Source organism: Diachasma alloeum, unplaced genomic scaffold, assembly GCF_001412515.2.
Source record: "Diachasma alloeum isolate Michigan unplaced genomic scaffold, Dall2.0 Dall_scaffold_00269, whole genome shotgun sequence".
In the NCBI taxonomy this organism is placed as follows: domain Eukaryota; kingdom Metazoa; phylum Arthropoda; class Insecta; order Hymenoptera; family Braconidae; genus Diachasma; species Diachasma alloeum.
Genome location: NW_021680408.1, coordinates 1,960,894 through 1,972,364, shown reverse-complemented (window position 1 = coordinate 1,972,364; position 11,471 = coordinate 1,960,894). Strand labels below are relative to the sequence as shown.

Genomic DNA, 11,471 nt, shown 5'->3' with positions numbered 1-11,471 from the left:
CCCCCCGGGTTGGCGAGCGGAGCGAGCAGGGGGCGAAGCCCCCTAGTGTCTAATATAAATGGAGTTTTAGAATCTATATGAATGGATGGACAATATTGAGGGGGTGAAGCCCCCCCCCGGGTTGGCGAGCGGAGCGAGCAGGGGGCGAAGCCCCCTAGTGTCTGATATAAATGGAGTCTTAGAATCTATATGAATGGATGGAAAATATTGAGGGGGCGAAGCCCCCCCCCGGGTTAGCAAGCGGAGCGAGCAGGGGGCGAAGCCCCCTAGTGTCTAATAAAAATGGAGTTTTAGAATCTACATGAATGGATGGAAAATATTGAGTGGTTGTGCCTCACTGGACAGGCGTTGGATGGAGCCTGATCCTCTTCCCTTTAGGGGGGGGAGAAATACATGCAGAAGCAGAAATTTCAAGTGGTTTAAGTGGATTATTCTATTTGATGGCCAATGAATGTATTTCACAATAGAATTTTAACAATGAAAGTATTGAACAAACCCCCATGGTCATACCCGCATGCCACACGGGAGGGGGGGGCGAAGCCCCCTAGTGTCTAATATAAATGGAGTTTTAGAATCTACATGAATGGATGGAAAATATTGAGTGGTTGTGCCTCACTGGACAGGCGTTGGATGGAGCCTGATCCTCTTCCCTTTAGGGGGGGGAGAAATACATGCAGAAGCAGAAATTTCAAGTGGTTTAAGTGGATTATTCTATTTGATGGCCAATGAATGTATTTCACAATAGAATTTTAACAATGAAAGTATTGAACAAACCCCCATGGTCATACCCGCATGCCACACGGGCGGGGGGGGGGGCGAAGCCCCCCCGGGGTTGGCGAGCGAAGCGAGCAGGGGGCGTAGCCCCCTAGTCTGGAAATAATCTGTTCTCCTTGAGTTCCACGTGTCGCTTCCACTGATATTTCAGAAAATCTCGTCATTGAAGAATCAAATCCAAGTCGATTCCGCCCTTAGCTGAGTTTTGAGGAATATCTCCGAATCTACGGGAGATAACGAATTTTTCGTTATGAGCTTTTCTGTAGAGCGAATTGAGAGCTACATAAAAGGTTGTAACAAATATTTTGCTATCTCCCTCAGATTTCGAGATATTCCATGAAAACCGCCCAATGGTTAAAATCGACTTCAACCGTTTTAAGGCGAGCAATATCTCCGAATCTAAGGAAGATAACGAAATTTTTGTAATGACCTTTTTTGCAGAGCGAATTGAGGGCTACAAAAAAGGTCATGACGAAAATGTTGCGATCTCCCTCGGATTCCGAGATATTCATTGAAAAGTGGCCAATAGTCAAAATCGACGTGAACCGTTTTACCGCTTCGCTACTGAATTTGAGGAGACAATTATTGGAAGCAGTAAACTTTAGTTCAATTCGGGAAATTCGGGTGAATATATTCTTGGAACTTTAGGTGCATAGAACATTCAAGTAAGTTTCACGTGAAATTTCTCTTGAATTTTCAACTGAAACTTGAAATTTTATGAGCCCTTTCTCCCCAAGTAGAATTTAATGCCACTTCACTGAAAATTACTACTAGAATGGCCATAAATTCTCCTTTCTTTTAACAGTTCAATCCTCTGAAAATATATTCTCAAACTTCAGATTCACTTCAAGGAATTTTCAGTTATTAAGAACCAAACAATTATCACCGCTAAATTCGCCTGATTTTCTGCTTCATGCAAATCCGTGAATTTCAGTTGAGAACAACTTTTTTCTCTAAAAATCAGCAGTGCCCTTTAAGTTTCTTGTGACGTTTCCACCGAAATGTCAGGAAATCGTAATTGAAAAATCAAATTTGAGGAGAAAATTACTGAAAATGGCAAATTTCACTTGAATTTCGGAAATTCAAGTAAATTTATTTAAATTGTGGAATTTCTCTTCAATTTTCAACTGAACCTTGAAATTTTATGAGTCCTTTCTCCCAAAGTTGAGCTTAATGCCGCTTCAATGAAACTTACTACTAGAATTGCCATAAATCCCCCTTTGTTTTAACTGTTTAATCCTGGGAAAATAGTGGAAATCTTGAATTTACATATTCTCAAATTTCAGATTCAATTCAGAAGATTTTCGAAGGTGTAAGGATCAAATAATTGAAAGTGAAAATTTTTTCTTCTAGTCCGAGCGAGTTTGCAGATGATTAAAAAATATTTAAACACCCTTAAATTCGGTTGAATTCCAGCCTCATGACAATCCGTAAATTTCACTTGAGAACTCATTTTTCTAAAAACCATCTTCCCTTTGAGTTTCATGTGACGTTCCCACCGTAATTTCAGGAAATCGTCATTGAAAAATCAAACTTGAAGAGAAAATAATTGGAAACAGCAAATTCCACTTGAATTATGGAAATTCAAGTAAATTTCAGTTATTAAGAACCAAACAATTATCACCACTAAATTCGCCTGAATTTCTGCTTCATGCAAATCTATGAATTTCAGTTGAGAACAACTCTTTTCTCTAAAAATCATCAGTTCCCTTTGAGTTTCTTGTGACGTTTCCATCGAAATTTCAGGAAATCGTCATTGAAAAATCAAATTTGAGGAGAAAATAATTGGAAACAGTAAATTCCACTTCAATTATATCGAAATTCAAATGAATATATTCTTAAATTTTAGGCGAATTCAAAATTCACGGAAGAAAAAATTCCATAGAAAACCCCAGCGAATTCGCCAGGGAATTCTATTGGATTTCTATTGAAGTTTCTATTAGTATTTGGCCGATTCTATTGAAATGTTGAATAGAACATATTCTATAGAAACAGTCGATAAAACTCGATTTTTCAGTACAACTTCATCTATAGCGGCATTTTCTATAGAATTTCCTTGGCTGAAATTTTCCAAGTTTTTTTTTATCGTCTTGATGAAAAACAAAGGAAAATAGAATGAAAAAGACTTGGAACATTTGAGCCGACAAAATTTGACAGAAAATATTTCAATAGAATAAATTGTACAGAAAAATTAAATTCTATAGATTTTTTCGGTAGAATTTTTTCTGTTGAGCACTCCAATTCAAAAGAAATTCAATAGAATTGTCTAGCGAATTCGCCAGGTTTTTCTATTAAATTTTTCCGTGCGTGTTCAAATTAGCTGTGAAATGTCGTTTGAATTTTCAAATGAAATTTCAAATTTTATGAGCTTTTTCTTCCCAAGTCAAATTAAGTAAAATTTTATTTTCAACTGCGAACAACTCAGTACACGAGTAAAAATATCCGAACATGCCTGCATTCGTCTAAATTTCAGTATTATGCAAAACCCTCATTTCCTCCAACTATTAAAAAAAAAAAGTTGCTCACTTTGCGTTTTACGACGTGTGACATCCGAAAACCCCCAATTACCATAAATTACCCAAAAATATTTCCCCACACTTCCACAATCTCGTTCAACTCCCGCTATTGAGTGAGAGTGCCATAATTGCGCATAAATTTTCGCACATGATGATACTCAATCCCCCGAAAGCCTAATGCCACTTGATAATTTCATTCTCCACCTCCATGCAACCACATGGGTCTTCCTCGGCACAAGAAACTGTGGCCTGTCTGTTAAAAATCGTTTGAAACCAATGCGCAACTGGTAGCTCACAAAACTGGCGCCAAGAAACTTCACAAGACCACGTCGAATGCTCTCTCTTCTGTCTCGGATATCCGACGCCGTATTCCTTTTTTACTGTCAGTTTGTGTGCGTATTTATATCTTCATATGTACATATTTGAGTGGTTGTAATGTGTATTAGTGTTACGCCTCGCAGTTTCTCGTCCAATCGCTCGTATCAATTCTCAAAAGGCTGCCTCCTTTCCGTTCTGCCATTCCCTTCAATTTCCTCGAGACTATTTGACCCGATTAAAATCGGGGATAACTTATCGAATTATCGTGTTATCGATTTATTTTTAATGCACGTAGGAATGCTATGTTTGAGGAGTGATTGGGAGCTTTTATGAAAAACGAGAATGATCCTGTAATTTTTGTCTTGTAAAATACTGGTGTTTATCGAGTATCACACGCGTGAGAAAATTTGAGAGAAAAACCTATAGAGCTTTCTCTTCGAAGTGCTATTGAATTTCTATTAGAATCCTATTCAACAATTGAATTATAAGACGAATAGAAAATTATTATTCTTATCAGTACTTCTGATAATAAAAAAAGTTGATAAAACTAAATTTTGTTTTGCTTCAAATAAAAATTGATTGTGTCAAATAGTCGTTTTTTTGCCTGTTTCATTTGGCGGCCAACTCCACTGGAGTGAGTAACCGGAAACTAGTTTACTATGATTATTATGAGAAAATTATCATTGAACAGGAAATCCATTTACTGAGAATCCTTTGAGGAAATTAAAGGAAATGAATTTGATCTTTGCGACTTTTATTTTACATTCATTGACGGTCAGTAATTCTGAGTGTTTTTATGATATTTATAATTTATTCTGGAGTGAAGAATGAATGAAGAGATGATTATTAGTCAGATAAACTCGGGACAAGGTAATTTCGACGAGAATACTCCCTTCAAAAATTTCGTTTTCTCACGTATTCCGAGACATTCATCAAAAAGTGAATGTGGAGTGAAATCGATTGATATTATTCATTATTCATTCTTCGTTATTATATTCAGGATTAATGAAAAAAATAAAAATTGAATTATTTTTGTAAGCAACTCTGCAAGAAAATTTATTTTTAACCACAATTTTTCATTAATAGTTTAATGACAATATTGATGAAGAGGATTATTAATTCATATTCCATGGCTATTGGAACTCTATAAGAATTCTCTTGAAGTTCTATTAGAATTTTATTTAGACAATTCTATTAGTTTTTTTCGCCAATTTTATAGGAGATTATGCAACTTTACTGTGTCATTTTGTTAAGAGATCATGATTTTTCTATAGAACTTCTTGGGTGTAATTTTTTTCAATTTTTTATTTGCTTTTCATAGTAAAATTAAAAAAAGATTGGAAAATTCACGTTTAAAGATTCTGATGAAAAAAAAATTCCCATGAATTTTATGGCGGAAAATTGGTTGTTCATAAATTATTTATAGAAAATTCTCGAAATTTCCAAAAATTACAATGTTAAAATTATTCTATGAATCTTCCTTCCAAAGTACATTTTCCATTTTTTTTTTCAGATTTTTGAAATGTCTTCTAAGCGTTCAATATTAAGATTCAAATTCAGATCTGCAAAATCGAAAGAATTTAACTGACGAAATAAATCATTTAAATAATTTAACTAACTAACAAAATGTCCGGAAACTTAGGGTCAAATGGGGCTCAACTGAAAGCTCTGATGTTCGACTACAAAAGTAGAAAAGTATTTCACTGGAGAAAAAATGGCCAAAGTAGGGTAAGCAGGTCAATTTCTAGACGATTTCTACTTCCATTGAATATTCCATAAATAATTAAACAAAAATTGTACTGACTATATCACCTTTCAATAACATTATTCGAGTATAATTATGTGATCAATTATTTTTTCTATTGATTGACATTTAATGAATAAAAAAATATGGTCCAGTCGTTCCAAATCAGGGGCTTCGGTTGCATTCAACTATTTCTTAATTTAATTATTCTTTGTTTTGTTATTTTGACTTCAAATAGGGGAGAGGGGGGCAAAATGAAACAGTTAAAAAAACGACTGTTTGAACAATTCAAGCAAAAAAAATTTTCTAATTTTTTTTTGTCAACTTTTCTTTATTCTTGGGAGTACTGACGAGAATAATAACTATTCCTTTCAGTAGAATAGAAAATTATTGAACGGTTTTGATGGGCGAAGATTTTGTCAATGGATTATTCAATTGAAATTCATCATCACATTTTTCTTTTTTCCCCTCTGGGTCCCCCCCTGGGCCTTGCTCTGGACTTTGGATTTTGTTGTTTCAATTTCTTTTCAATTAATCCATTGACAAAATCTTCGCCCGTCAAAACTTCTCAATAATTTTCCATTCAAGTGAACGGAAAATTATTATTCTCATCAGCACTCCCAAGAATAAAAGAAAGTTGATAATAAAAAATATTTAATAAAAAAATTTTGCTTGAATTGCGTTAAACAATCGTTTTTTCGACATGAAGTTGAAACTAGCAGAATATCCGTCAGCGGAAAATTCAATTTAGGGGATATTTAAGTATAGGAGAGTCAAATAATCATATGTACAAATGTTTTTCAAGTGCGAAAGAGTTTGTACATTACTTAAAAATCTTTGTGCACCCCTAGACTCGTCTAAGACAAATCTTCTGCTGTCGAATCTTTCGCTTATTTCAGCTTCGTTCTTTCGACTGTTTCATTTTGCCCCCCTCTCCCCTAATTTTATTCTGCCAATTAAAACATTCTTGAAGGTACACTGAGAGAAAAATATGATTCTTCTGACTATATTCCATCACCATCGAACTATAGTCAAAAAGTCCTCAACAATTTTGCATGGATTACAGTAACTATAACCCATGCAAAATTGAAAACTATAACCGGTCTATGGCCGGAGAAGTGATTACTATAATGGAATGTAGTTATTGCAACTATTTTATAGTTCTACTCACGATAGATTTGTCGTAGTTACTTTTGAACTTTGGTTAGTTTGACTGCATTTTGATTTGCAAAGATTGCACTTGTGAAGTTACTATAATGTTATGTGCTGCATACAAAAAAAAATCGTATCGTTCACCAAAACTGCCTCAACTATTTTCTTATTGTAAATCGAACTTCAGATTTTTCTCTCAGTGTATGGAAGCCATCATATTCCCATTTAGGTGATTCTATTCTATTCTAACTCGAGTTCCCCTTAACCCCCCGTCAATTACCCTGTTCACCCTACTTGGATATCCTTAACCCTAGGTTGGTGACCAAATGAGAACTTGCGACTTGGTCACCGCCGCAGGGAATCGCCGCCGTGTTATTTAGGCCCGAGCGTTGCCGAATTCACTCTACACTGCCCGGGCGCGTTTAGCGAGACTTCGACAACGTCGCACAACGGGCAATTTCATTTAACACGGGAAAAAATTGCCCGTCTGTTAGAAATAATTTTTTTTCTTCAGGAATTGTGGATATAAATTATTTTAAAAAATATTATAATTTTCTAGACACTTGAATTGACGCATTCCAATTTTTTAGGATTTTCTCGCTCAGCCAGTCAATGGTAAGAAAAAAAAATCGACCTTCTGCGGCGTTTCCCTCCTATGGTGACCAACTAGGGTTAAAGGGGTAACGGAACCCGTCGCACGCAAAGGTTAAGGGTCCCCCCTATCGGTATTGCAGGTTCCCGTGATTTTTTGGATTTTGTACGTGAAAAGTACAAAAGCCCATAAAATATAAATAAATGAATATAAATAAATAAATAAATAATAATGGTATGGAAACATTCTACATCATCTTCTGACTCGTAAAAGTACTTCCCTCTTACAATTGGTGCCCTGTAAAGGACATGTTACCTCCTGGATACTACCCAATCATCATAAACAAGTTTTTACGAAAATTACGCAACAAAAGTACCTTTTTCTACTCAAAATTTCTGTATTGGACCTCACTCGATCGCTCTCTTCTTATGAAAATAGCCATCGGCTAAGAAAAATCTACAAAAAATTAGTTTTTCTACCATGACTTGGCAGATTCCTACAAATAAAATGGCGTCGGCCTTGCCCTGGTCCTTACCGTTAAATAATTTGCAATTTTTTTTGCATAAATAAGAAAAGCATGAGAAGAGAGCGATGCGTTCCGTTACTCTCAATACGGGGAAAAAGTTTCATTGATTCTCATTGCATAGAATCCAAGAAAACTTGTTTTTGGTAAACGTCTCTTTGTGGTCGGTTCCGTTACCCCTTAAATCAGTACTTTCATCACCACTTTTTCCATTACCCCCAAAGTTCCCCCGAACACCAGTTCTCTCCCATACCCAATGCAATTCTCAAAACATCCGTCTCCCACATCTGACAATAGCAACAGCCATCCTCATCCATTGTGATTCATCATCCCAACGATCTAATCAGCGCGCCGTCTCCCATTGCCTCGTCATTACCTCCCACCCAATCTGTTGTTCTAAATCCCCCCTCGTACCGAAGAAGTATCACACACGCAATCCCCCCACAAGATTTTTAATTCCTCTATTCCGTTCTGTTTCATCTGAACGATAATCATGTGACGACTCATTGGTCGTCGTGACCAGCAGTGGGGAAATAGCTGCTGCTTATGCAGCCAGTTACATTAACTATTTCAGTTGTCTACCTGTTGCTGCAAGTGAAACGCCTCGTGTCGACCAAAGTTGTTTTGCCATTCCCCTTGTTTCAATGATTTAACAGTTTTGACAGTTATTCGTATCGAGATGTTATCACTCATGTATCATTATTTTCGATGTAACAGAGGAATGTTAACGGTTGTGTCTAATGCAGTGGTGATTTATGTTGTCCAAATGTTGTCCCAGTGGATGCTGTAGCTGACAGGTAAAGTAGAATCGACGTCACGTGGCTAGAAATTGTAAAAAGCCAAGGGATTGTGAATGAAGTCCGTCGGTGCATTCAGCTCTCCTTCGGCCTCTTCAGAAGAGTCTTGATATTTCACTCGAAATGTATTTTTTTATGACGGTGAATACCATGTGGCCACGCCACTGGGCGACCCTAAGGCGCCCGTCATGCTCGTGATTCATCCGTTGGAACGCCAATGCCTTTCTGTTACTTTCAATGCCTCAACAATCCTCGTGAGTTGAGGTTTTTCACAACTACATTATTGTTAGCTTTTTTTCTCAATGCTCAGGGTTCAACCATTGTTTGGTCTAGCTCCTTGGCTCTTGTTTGAATTAATTTCGGTGTTAATTGGCAGGGGGGATTGAGACGTTTTGCGAAGTTGATGGGAAACATTGGAAATGTGAGAACTGCAACTGCAGTTGAGTGCATGCGGTGTGGCTCATTAGTTTCGAGGGCCTGACATACCGGGATGAATGAAATCTATTGGTATGTGGCACTTGGAGTGCCAGGGGCTCGTGCGCCAGTCAATGGACAAAGAGATCTTTTGGGGGGAATTCTTCTCATGATTTGTCGCGGTAATCATTGTTTTTTGGGATGGGGTAGGGAGAAGTTAGTGGATTAAAGGATTGTTTTATTTTCGACAGTTTACTGGCGAAATTACATTTGATTGAGGGGTAATGGCAAGAACGTGGTTTTTAGTAAATGAGGAAAACTGAATGTTGGGGAAATTAATAGGATAAGTAATGGGATTTTGGAAGGGTTTAAGCAATACTATTTTACTGTCAAATCAGCGATTTGACAATAAAATAGTATTTTTTAAATTTCTGGATCATCTCTATTGATGTTGAATATAAAATGAGGACAATACTTATCTAATTGTCATTTCACCCTCCGATAATTATTATTTATTATTTAATTATTATGTTTTCCAACATCTCTTGATATTTGATATCCCATTATTCATCCTATTTTTCCCACTCGGAGTGGCGGGCTCGTGCGCCAGTCAATGGACAAAGAGATCTTTTGGGGGGAATTCTTCTCACGATTTGTCGCGGTAATCATTGTTTTTTGGGATGGGGTAGGGAGAAGTTAGTGGATTAAACGATTGTTTTATTTTCGACATTTTACCAGCGAAATTACATTTGGTTGAGGGGTAATGACAAGAACGTGGTGTTTAGTAAATGAGGAAAACTGAATGTTGGGGAAATTAATAGGATAAGTAATGGGATTTTGGAAGGGTTTAAGCAATACTATTTTACTGTCAAATCAGCGATTTGACAATAAAATAGTATTTTTTAAATGTCTGAATCATCTCCATTGTTGTTGAATATAAAATGAAAACAATATTTATCTGATTGTCTAATTGTTTTGTGACGTTTCGATAATTATTTTCGTTTTCTCCAACATCCTTTCATATTTCTTGGAGTTCCCATCATTTATCCTATTTTGCCCACTTGGAGTGCCAGGGCTCGTGCGTCAGAGATCTTTTTTGGGGGGAATTCTCACGCCTTGTCGTGGTAATAATTGTTTTTTGGGGATGGGGTAGGGAGAAGGGTTTAGGTATTTATTTGTGGGGTTTAACGGAGTTGGCGGATTCAATGATTATTTTGTTTTCGATAGCTTACCAATGAAATGACATTATTTGATTGAGGAGTAATGACAAGAACTTGGTGTTTGTATTTTTGTATATCGTAAAGGAGGACAACCGAATATTGTAGAGATTAATAGGATAAATAATGGGATTTTGGAAGCGTTAAAGAACAGTATTTTATTGTCAAATCAGCGATTTGACAGTAAAATAATATTCTTTAAATTTTTCCAACATCCCATTATTTATCCTAATTATTATCATCGACGGTAATGAACAACATCGTAAATTGTGGAAATAGGAATATGGAAATTGAAATGAAATATTTCAATTTTCCGAATGATGGATGGGAGTGATGGTCAATATTTCCAGTAAACTATTAATGAAAAATTGGGATTGAAAATTCTTCTATTACGATGAAAAAGTTTGTGTGTGTACGTTGAACGTACGAATAAATTTATCAAATTACAATAAATATATTGATATGGATTTAATCTTGAAGGATTACGTTGTCTAAATAATTTCAATTCAAACCGTTATCGTTCCTCGAAATCGAGATGATTCAGATTGAACTTTATTGGAGGATTGATTAAAAAAATCACTCGGATTGTATTTTTGCATCGATTATCAATATTGTTACGGAATCCAATGGTTTAATTTATCCTCTTCCCCTCTTTTGTAAAATAAACGACTGATGATTATGAGGGGGATGTTTACTTTTACAAATATAACAATATTATAATGAAGAATGGATAATGAATCTACAATTTCATTATATTGTGGATGAGTGATTGAGAATTTCAATTATTTCAACAGCGTATCAGTGAACAATTGCATTCGAAGATTTTCAAATTGTTAATTAGCCGGTCATAACAATTAGATATTCTTCATTATGGCAATCATCAATAACGAATGATTGAATATTTCTATTTTCCAAATAGTGGATAATATTTATGGTCAATATTTTCATTAAACTATCAATGAAAAATTGTAATTGAAGATTTTTTTATAAATTAAATAATTATTTTTATTCATGTCAGATATTCAATAAAATGAAGTGTTTTCGAACTTGAAAAATATGAAAAATTTGAATATTTTATTGGATTCTTACCTCAAAGTGCAGTTAATTTAAATTGATGACATTACATCAGTTATTTCATAAATTAATGAGTAATAACAACAGAGTATCTCTCATTAAATCGCAAATGAATAATTGAGGATTTCAATTATTTCAATAGCGTATCAGTGAACAATCGCATTCGAAGATTTTCAAATTGTTAATTAGCCGGTCACAACAATTAGATATTCTTCATTATGGCAATCATCAATAATGAATGATTGAATATTTCCATTTTCCAAATAGTGGATAATATTTATGGTCAATATTTTCATTAAACTATCAATGAAAAATTGTAATTGAAGATTTTTTTATAAATTAAATAATTA

At 35.3% G+C, this 11,471-nt stretch overlaps 1 protein-coding gene across 2 annotated transcripts in view; it reads left to right on the top strand.

Moving 5' to 3' along the window:
- The window catches only part of LOC107037639, a 36,881-nt gene that overhangs the window by 6,812 nt on the left and 18,598 nt on the right, over positions 1-11,471 (top strand). The window contains exon 1 of one of the 2 annotated variants that reach the window (XM_029126072.1): positions 8,220-8,416. The exons of the other annotated variant lie outside the window; for it this stretch is intronic. The gene's annotated coding sequence lies outside the window, so the exon portion shown is untranslated. Of the gene's footprint in view, positions 1-8,219; positions 8,417-11,471 lie in introns of those variants that run through there. 2 annotated transcript variants of the gene reach the window in all.